The sequence below is a fragment of the Balaenoptera acutorostrata genome, chromosome 6 (genome assembly GCF_949987535.1).
Source record: "Balaenoptera acutorostrata chromosome 6, mBalAcu1.1, whole genome shotgun sequence".
Classification (NCBI taxonomy): Eukaryota; Metazoa; Chordata; class Mammalia; order Artiodactyla; family Balaenopteridae; genus Balaenoptera; species Balaenoptera acutorostrata.
Window position 1 is genome coordinate 83,093,731 of NC_080069.1, and position 9,438 is coordinate 83,103,168.

The window sequence follows — 9,438 nt, forward strand, 5'->3', positions numbered from 1 at the left end:
AGCAGCTCCCATGATTTTGCTGGTCATTCTCTGGTAGTTAAAATCCAAAGATCATATCAAGTGACAAACACATTCTCACTTAAAATTGTCTTCTCTCTGCTATTAGAGCTAGCTGTAGCCAAGGTGTGAGAGTCTTATTACATGGTTTCCTTTATTTCAATCCAAAATCTACTTTCTGGTCTCTCCCATGCCTAGATCCTACCTCTGCTCTCTGGAGACATTCTGAATAAGTCCCATCCTTTTCCTCTGAGTCAGTTCCTCATATAATTGAACACAGAAATTTTGGCTTCTTTCATTCTTCATTTTTTTAAGTCCAAATTGCCCCTTATCTCCATGGTTTCTCAACATAAAGTTTCCTCTTTAAAATTTTCAAACCTACAGAAAAATTGAAAGACTAATACAATAGGCACCTATATCCTTCACCTCAATTTTATATATGTGTAATTCTTATTTTTTCTGGGCCATTTGAAAGAAAGTTGGAAACATCATATTATTTCACATTTAAGTGTTTTAGCATGACAACATGTATCTCCTAAGAGTAAGGACATTGTCTTCAAAACCATAATATCATTATCTCACTTAAGAAAATTAACAGCAATTTAATAAATTTAATAACATCATATATAGACCATATAAAATTTCTCTATTATTCAAATAATGCCTTTTCAGCTGTTTTCTTTTTTTTTTCAATCTAGGATCAAATAAAGGATCTCACATTGCATTTGGTTTTCATGACTCTTTAGTTTCCTTTAATCTAGAATAGTCCCTCCAACTTTCTGTGAATTTCATGACATTGCTCAAGTTAAAATTGTAATCCAGCTATCCTGGATCAACCTCACCCTGACAAGCCAGAGCCCACAGCCTCCTCCAGATATAGACAGGCAAAAACAATTTAGAGGAAGATTAATACCACCTTTCTTTTGAAAGCTTTTTTAGCAACTGCAATAGACAGTTGGTTCCTGTGGTCAAACAGACCCTACCCCAGGCCCATTTCCTATGAACACCTGTCAGGCTGGATCTTCCCAATCTTGGAGTCATGTAATTCTTTTTTTAAAAAAATGTTAGCAGAGGTTCATTTTTTTTTTTTTAAATGTTAGCAGAGGTTCATTCTTTTTTTTAAAAATTAATTAATTAATTAATTAATTTATTTATTATTTTTGGCTGTGTTGGGTCTTCGTTTCTGTGCGAGGGCTTTCCCTAGTTGCGGCGAGCGGGGGCCACTCTTCATCGCGGTGCGCGGGCCTCTCACTGTCGCGGCCTCTCTTGTTGCGGAGCACAGGCTGCAGACGCGCAGGCTCAGCAATTGTGGCTCACGGGCCTAGTCGCTCCGCGGCATGTGGGATCTTCCCAGACCAGGGCTCGAACCCGTGTCCCCTGCCTTGGCAGGCAGATTCTCAACCACTGCGCCACCAGGGAAGCCCCATGTAATTCTTTTTTGAGCTTGCTTACAAAACCTACCTGGTGGAGTCCTTCTTGTTGGTTTGGCTCACTTATGAAAAATAGCTGAGTCAGTCTGAAGGTCTGGTGTCCCTTCATGCATGCCAGCTGCCCCTGCAGTTTGTGATGTGCTCACATGTGGCGAACACAGCTTAGCAGCAGGAGAGGAGAGCTGGGCACAGGATTGCTCACTTGGCGGGACCAGCACAGGGCAGACTGAGTGAATGTGGAAACGACGCAGAGTCTTGGGCTTGCAAGTGAAGAACGGTGATCTAAGTCCCAACAGTCTCTGTTTTACTCCAGACAAAGGGCCAGCAAGGTGGGAGGGAGAAGATTCCAAGTGGTACTGCTATCTTCACAAGTGAGCAGTGAACCTAGAAGCAAATCTGATGTGGAACACTCAGAATCCAGGAGGCAGGCAGACAGCAGAAGGGAAATGTGTGTCTGGGGAAATAGGGCCCTTGCCCCAAGCAAAGTTTCAGGGGTAGATTGCCTGTCCCCAGAAAGGGACTTGCACATAAAGCAAAGCAAGGCTGCAATGGAGAATTTATTTAAATAGGGGCCTAGAACTGGATTTTATAATGGAGACAGAAATAGTAGGTGGGTCTGTGGTAGATCTATATTCCAAAGACTAATCCAAAACCAACGGTGGTTTCAGGGGGATATATGTGCATTTGTCACCCTTTGATCTTCTTCCTCAATTAAGTCAGTTTGATCCTCACTTACCTTTTGACTCAGAACCTAACTCAAAAACAGTAAGAAAAAAAATAAATAAAATCTCAAATCCCCTCAAACCCTTTTCATTAAAGTAACCTCTATTTTATCAGATGTCATTGGTCCTTTGTATTTTCAGTTGGAGTAGAAATTAATAATATACTTGCTATTCCAGGGGATTTCTTCTGTTCTGCTCTCTCCAGCTAATTATTATTTTTTTAAATATTTATTTATTTATTTGGCTGCACTGGGTCTTCGTTGCGGCACACAGGATCTTTAGTTGCATCACATGGGATCTTTAGTTGCGGCATGCGGGATCTAGTTCCCTGACCAGGGATCGAACCCGGGCCCCCTGCATTGGGAGTGTGGAGCCTTAGCCACTGGACCACCAGGGAAGTCCTATCTCCAGCCAATTCTTATGTATATCTTGGATCCTGAGCTTCCGGGGTTTGCCCTGGTTTTTCCCAAAATACTCTTTCACTGCCAATCCCTGAGGCCTGTAGATTCTTCCTGGTGACCAGAAATGCTGTATTCTCATCACCAAAGCTATTGATCTTGCAGGTTGTAAGTCAGGAGAGGCTAGGTTATGCTGCAGTAACAAGTGCTCCCCCCCCCCATCATAATGGCTGGTAACACAAAGATTTCTCATTACACTTCACATTCATTACAAGTCATTGCAGCTTTATTCATATGGCTTTTACCCTGGGAACAGCCTCTATCTGGAACGTTGCCAGTCTCATGGTTGAGAAACAGGAGAAATGACAAGCCACACACTGGGCCCAAAAGTGACTGTCTAGAAATGACACACTTTTGCTTACACTTCATTGGCTGGAAGGAATCTCATGGACTGGCCTGACATCAGTGGCACAGGGAAGTATAATCCTCCCCTAGGATGCAAGTATTCAAGAATAATTTACATAAGTGTTTCAATTTACGTAAGTGTTTTTTCTATCAGGATATATGTTGCTTTCTATCAGGGTTCATGTGCCTATCAGGATATGTCTGCTTCTCTATCAGGATACATGTGCCATTGCTTAGGGACAAGAAGCTTGTGGGTCTTTGGTTAGGACTGAGCTATGGTTTGTGTACTGGCCCCCTAGCTCCTCCCCAGGCCGGGTTTCCAGCATTGCTCCTTCTCCTCATCCTATCCGAGAACCCTTCCATTGCGTGTTTGGGACCTGCCATAGGACCAGGCTTTGGTCAGGACTGACAAGCTAAGAATGAGTGTGGGCTGCCCCCTTTTTCCTTCCTACTAGCAGCTGGGTCATAGCTGAGCTTTCTTTCTGACACATGCAGCTTCTTCCCGAAACACTGTTTTTGTTTTATTTTTATTCTTAGTTTTTCATTCTGGCCAACCACTTCATAACATACTGCCAGCAGATTCAATTTGTCTTGTGTTTCTTTCTGGAGTGACTTTTTTCCTTAGCACTTTTTAAAAAATCCAGTTCATTCTAGGTTTTGGCCTGCCTGGCACTATTGTCAAAGGTTTCTGTCATTCTTTTCGATGTGTTTTTCTGGAACTAAAATTTCCTCAGGCCTCTCAAGGCTATGGGTACAAATGAGATCACGTTTCTGGTAATACCTCAAATCTCCTTGACTCATCTTGCCCACTTGCTCATGTAAGACTTTCTGACCTCACCAAAGGTCTCTCCAGTTTTTTTCTGGGTGTGTCAGGAGTGAGGGCTGGGGTCAGGAGTCCTCTCACATTCTTCTGTCTAGGCCCCCACCCCATGAATGTCCACTGCCGGTGGACTCAACTTGACACGTGGGTTATTCAGGACTCTTTGGTTGCACATCATGGAAACCAACTTGAGCCAACTTAATCAAGATAGAGGGTTCACGATAGGTATATGAGGCCATTTCTCAGAATATATGGTGTACAGCTGGCCCTCAAGAAAGTTCTATTAGACTAGAAAAATGAAATGTTTAAGAATCTCCCCTCTTTTACCTGCTCGTTTCTGGGTGTCTGCTTTATTGACTTGCCTTTGCAGACTGGATCTTTCTGCCCTTGCATGCACACTGGGGAGATTCCCTAGTTCTCCCTGAATCCCAAATCCAATTTCTGAGACGATGCCATTCAGGCCTGGATTTTAAGTAAAAGTTAAGAATGAGGATGAAGGTTACTTAGCAAAATAGGAGTTTGAAGGTTCACCTGGCAGAATCAGGTAGGAATGAGGGAGAGAAAGATTTTTCTTGAGTTTGCCAGAGCTTCCATAACAAAGTATCACAGACTGAGTGGCTTAAACAACAAAAATTTATTTTCTCATAGTTCTGGTGGCTAGCAGTGCAAGAACAGGGTGTTGGCAGTGTTGGTTTCTCCTGAGGCCTCCTTGGCTTGCAGATGGCCACCTTCTCACTGTGTCCTTACATGGTCTTTCCTCTGTATCTGAGTGTCCCTGAGGTCTCTCTGTATGCCCTAATCTCCTCTTCTTATGAGGACACTAGTCAGATTGGATTAGGGCCTACCCTAATGGCCTCATTTAAACATAATCATATCTTTAAAGGCCCATCTCCAAATATAATCACATTCTGAGGTACTGAGGGTAAATTTAGAGGGAACATAATTCAGTCCATAACATCTGTTGCCTATCAAATCACTTGAAAACTTAGTGGTGTAAAACAAAATTTTTTACTATGCTCATAGATTTGGTAGGTCAGAAATTCAGAAGAGGTATGGTGGGGATGGCTCTTCCCTGCTCCATGATATCTGGCCTCTCAGCTGGGACGACTTAAATGGCTGGATGCTGATAAATAGCTGGGCTAGGGGATTCACTTCTGAGACGGCTTCTTCACTAACATGTTTCATGCTTGGGTTGAAATGGCTGAAACCTGTGCTCAGATGGTACTGTTGACCACAACAAGTCCATGTGGTTTGGGCTTCCTCATAGCATGGCAGCCTCAGGGAAGATGGACTTTTTACATGGCAGCTCAGGGCTCAAAGAGCATTCCAGTGACCAAGGAACATAGTGTCACTTCTACTATACTTATTGAAGCAGTCACAAGCACAGATAAATGCCAAAGAATTTGTGACCATATTACAAAACTGCCACGACAGGCATATTCAAAATGTCTACTACATCCCTGTCCCATATGTCCTCTGTGAGAAGACCAATTCTCTCCCATGACTGTTGGTTCTTGTTGTTCTCCAAAATTTGGTAAGCTTTTTATCCATTTAATAGGAATCAGCCCCAATGTGTCAATAGCCACACTTGAGTTCTTTTCTAGCCAAGCATCTTAAATTTGCAATATTTCAAAGATTTCTCAGTCTCATACCTCTCGCTCCATTTGTTTATAGGTACTTAAGTCCATCAGTCTCTGGTGAGAGAGTCACACTTTTGGTACCTTTTTATTGTGCTTTTAGAGGTATGTTAAAAATTGAGATATAATTGACATAAGACATTATATTAGTTTCAGATGTACAACATAATGATTCAATATTTCTATATATTGTGAAATGATCACCACAATAAGTCTAGTTAACATCTGTCACCATACACAGTTAAATTTTTTTCTTGTGATGAGAACTTTTAAGATCCACTCTCTTAGCAACTTTCAAATACACAATTCTACATTATTAACTACAGTCATCATATTGTATGTTACTTCCCTGTGACTTATTTTATAACTGGAAGTTAGTACCTTTTGACCACCTTCACCCATTTCACCCACCCGCAACGCCCTACCTCTGGCAATCTACCAGTGTATTCTCTATATCTATGAGCTTGGTTGCTAGTTTGTTGTTGTTGTTGTTAGATTCCACATACAAGTGAGATCATATGGTATTTGTTTTTCTCTGTCTGACTTACTTCACTTAGCATAATGCCCTCAAGGTCCATCAATGTTGTCACAAATGGCAGGGTTTCATTCTTTTTTATGGCTGAACAATATTCCATTTTATATATATATACACACACACACATACACACATACATGCACACAAGCACGCACACACATAGCACATTTTCTTTATCCATTCATCCAATGATGGACACTTAGCTTGCTTCCATATCTTGGCTATTGAAAATAATGCTGCAGTGAACATGGGGGTGCAAATATCTTTGTGAGATAGTGTTTTCATTCTCTTTGGATAAGTACCTAGAGGTGGAATTGCTGGATCATATGGTAGTTCTATTTTTAATTTTTTGATGAAGCTCTATACTGCTTTCCATGGTGCCTGTTACATTCCCACCGACAGTGAACAAGAGTTCCCTTTTCTTCACATCCTCACCAAAACTTGTTATTTCTTTCTTTTTTAAAAAATACATTTATTGGAGTATAATTGCTTTACAACGTTGTGTTAGTTTCTGGTGTACAACAAAGTGAATCAGCTATAAGTATACATATATCACCATACCCCCTCCCTCTTGAGCCTCCCTCCCATCCTTGCTATCCCACCTCTCTAGGTTGTCACAAAGCATCGAGCTAATCTCCCTGTGCTATGCAGCAGCTTCCCACTAGCCATCCATTTTATATTTGGTAGTGGATATATGTCAGTGCTTCTCTCTCTCTTCACCCCAGCTTCCCCTTCCCCCGCTGTGTCCTCAAGTCCGTTCTCTATGTCTGCATCTTTATTCCTGCCCTGCCACTAGGTTCATCGGTACCATTTTTTTAGATTAACGCTATGTGTGTTAGCATATGGTATTTGTTTTTCAATTTTCTGAGTTACTTCACTCTGTATGATAGATTCTAGGTCCATCCATCTCATTGCAAATAACTCAATTTCATTCCTTTCATCCAGAAAGTAGGCATAGAGGGAACTTACCTCAACATAATAAAGGCCATATAGGAAAAACCCACAGCCAACATCATTCTCAATGGTGAAAAACTGAAACATTTCCTCTAAAATCAGGAACGAGACAAGGTTGTCCACTCTCACCACTATTATTCAACATAGTTTTAGAAGTTTTAGCCACAGCAATCAGAGAAGAAAAAGAAATAAAAGGAATCCAAATCGGAAAAGAAGAAGTAAAGCTGTCACTGTTTGCAGATGACATGATACTATACATAGAGAATCCTAAAGACTCTACCAGAAAACTACTAGAGCTAATCAATGAATTTCGTAAAGTAGCAGGATACAAAATTAATGCACAGAAATCTCTTGCATTCCTACACACTGATGTTAAAAAATCTGAAAGAGAAATCAAGGAAAAACTGCCATTTACCACTGCAACAAAAAGAATAAAATACCTAGGAATTAACATACCTAAGGAGGCAAAAAACCTGTATGCAGAAAACTATAAGACACTGATGAAGGAAATCAAAGACAATACAAACAGATGGAAAGATATACCATGTTCTTGGATCGGAAGAATCAACATTGTGAAAATGACTATACTACCCAAAGCAATCTAAAGATTCAATGCAATCCTTATCAAACTACCAATGGCATTTTTCACAGAACTACAACAAAAAATTTCACAATTTGTATGGAAACACAAAAGACCCCGAATGGCCAAAGCAATCTTCAGAAAGAAAAACGGAGCTGGAGTAATCAGGCTCCCTGACTTCAGATTATACTACAAAGCTACAGTAATCAATGCAGTATGGTACTGGAACAAAGACAGAAATATAGACCAATGGAAGAGGATAGAAAGTCCAGAGATAAACCCATGCACATATGGTCACCTTATATTTGATAAAGGAGGCAAGAATACACAATGGAGAAAAGACAGCCTCTTCAATAAGTGGAGCTGGGGAAACTGGACAGCTACATGTAAAATAATGAAATTAGAACACTTCCTAACACAATACACAAAAATAAACTCAAAATGGATTAAAGACCTAAATGTAAGGCCTGACACTATAAAACTGTTAGAGGAAAACATAGGCCGAACACTCTATGACATAAATCACAGCAAAATCCTTCTTGACCCACCTCCGAAGAAAATGGAAATAAAAACAAAAGTAAACAAATGGGACCTAATGAAACTTAAAAGCTTTTGCACAGCAAAGGAAATCATAAACAAGACAAAAAGACAACCTTCAGAATGGGAGAAAATATTTGCAAATGAAGCAACTGACAAAGGATTAATCTCCAAAATTTACAGCAGCTCATGCAGCTCAATAGCAGAAAAACAAACAACCCAATCCAAAAATGGGCAGAAGATCTAAACAGACATTTCTCCAAAGAAGATATACAGATTGCCAACAAACACATGAAAGGATGCTCAACATCACTAATCTTTAGAGAAATGCAAATCAAAACTACAATGAGGTATCACCTCACACCAGTCAGAATGGAGGTTCCTTAAAAAACGAAAAATAGAACTACCATATGACCCAGCAATCCCACTGCTGGGCATATAACCTGAGAAAACCATAATTCAAATAGAGTCACGTACCACAATGTTCATTGCGGCTCTATTTACAATCGCCAGGACATGGAAGCAACCTAAGTGTCCATTGACATATGAATGGATAAAGAAGATGTGGCACATATATACAATGGAATATTACTCAGCCATAAAAAGAAACGAAATTGAGCTATTTTTAGTGAGGTGGATGGACCTAGAGTCTGTCATACAGAGTGAAGTAAGTCAGAAAGAGGAAAACAAATACTGTATGCTAACACATATATATGGAATCTAAAAAAAAAAAAAAAAGGTTCTGAAGAACCTACGGGCAGGACAGGAATAAAGACGCAGATGTACAGAATGGACTTGAGGACACGGGGAGGGGGAAGTGTAAGCTGGGATGAAGTGAGAGAGTGGCATGGACATATATACACTGCTTTATAACAAAATGAATCTGCTTTATAACAAAGTGAATCAGCTATACATATACATATATCTGCATATCTCTTTCCTCTCGTGTCTCCCTCCCACTCTCCCTATCCCACCCCTCTAGGTAGTCACAAAGCAGCAAGCTGATCTCCCTGTGCTATGCAGCTGCTTCCCACTAGCTATCTATTTTACATTTGGTAGTGTACTTATGTCTGTGCCACTCTCTTCGCCACAGCTTCCCCTTCCCACTCCCCGTGTCCTCAAGTCTATTCTCGATGTCGGCGTCTTTATTCCTGTCTTGCCCCTAGGTTCTTCAGAACCTTTTTTTTTTTTTAAGGTTCCATATGTATGTGTTAGCATACGGTATTTGTTTTTCTCTTTCTGACTTACTTCACTCTGTATGACAGACTCTAGGTCCATCCACCACACTACAAATAACTCAATTTCGTTTTCTTTTATGGCTGAGTAATATTCCATTGTATATATGTGCCACATCTTCTTTATCTATTCATCTGTCATTGGACACATAGGTTGCTTCCATATCCTGGCGATTGTAAATAAAGCT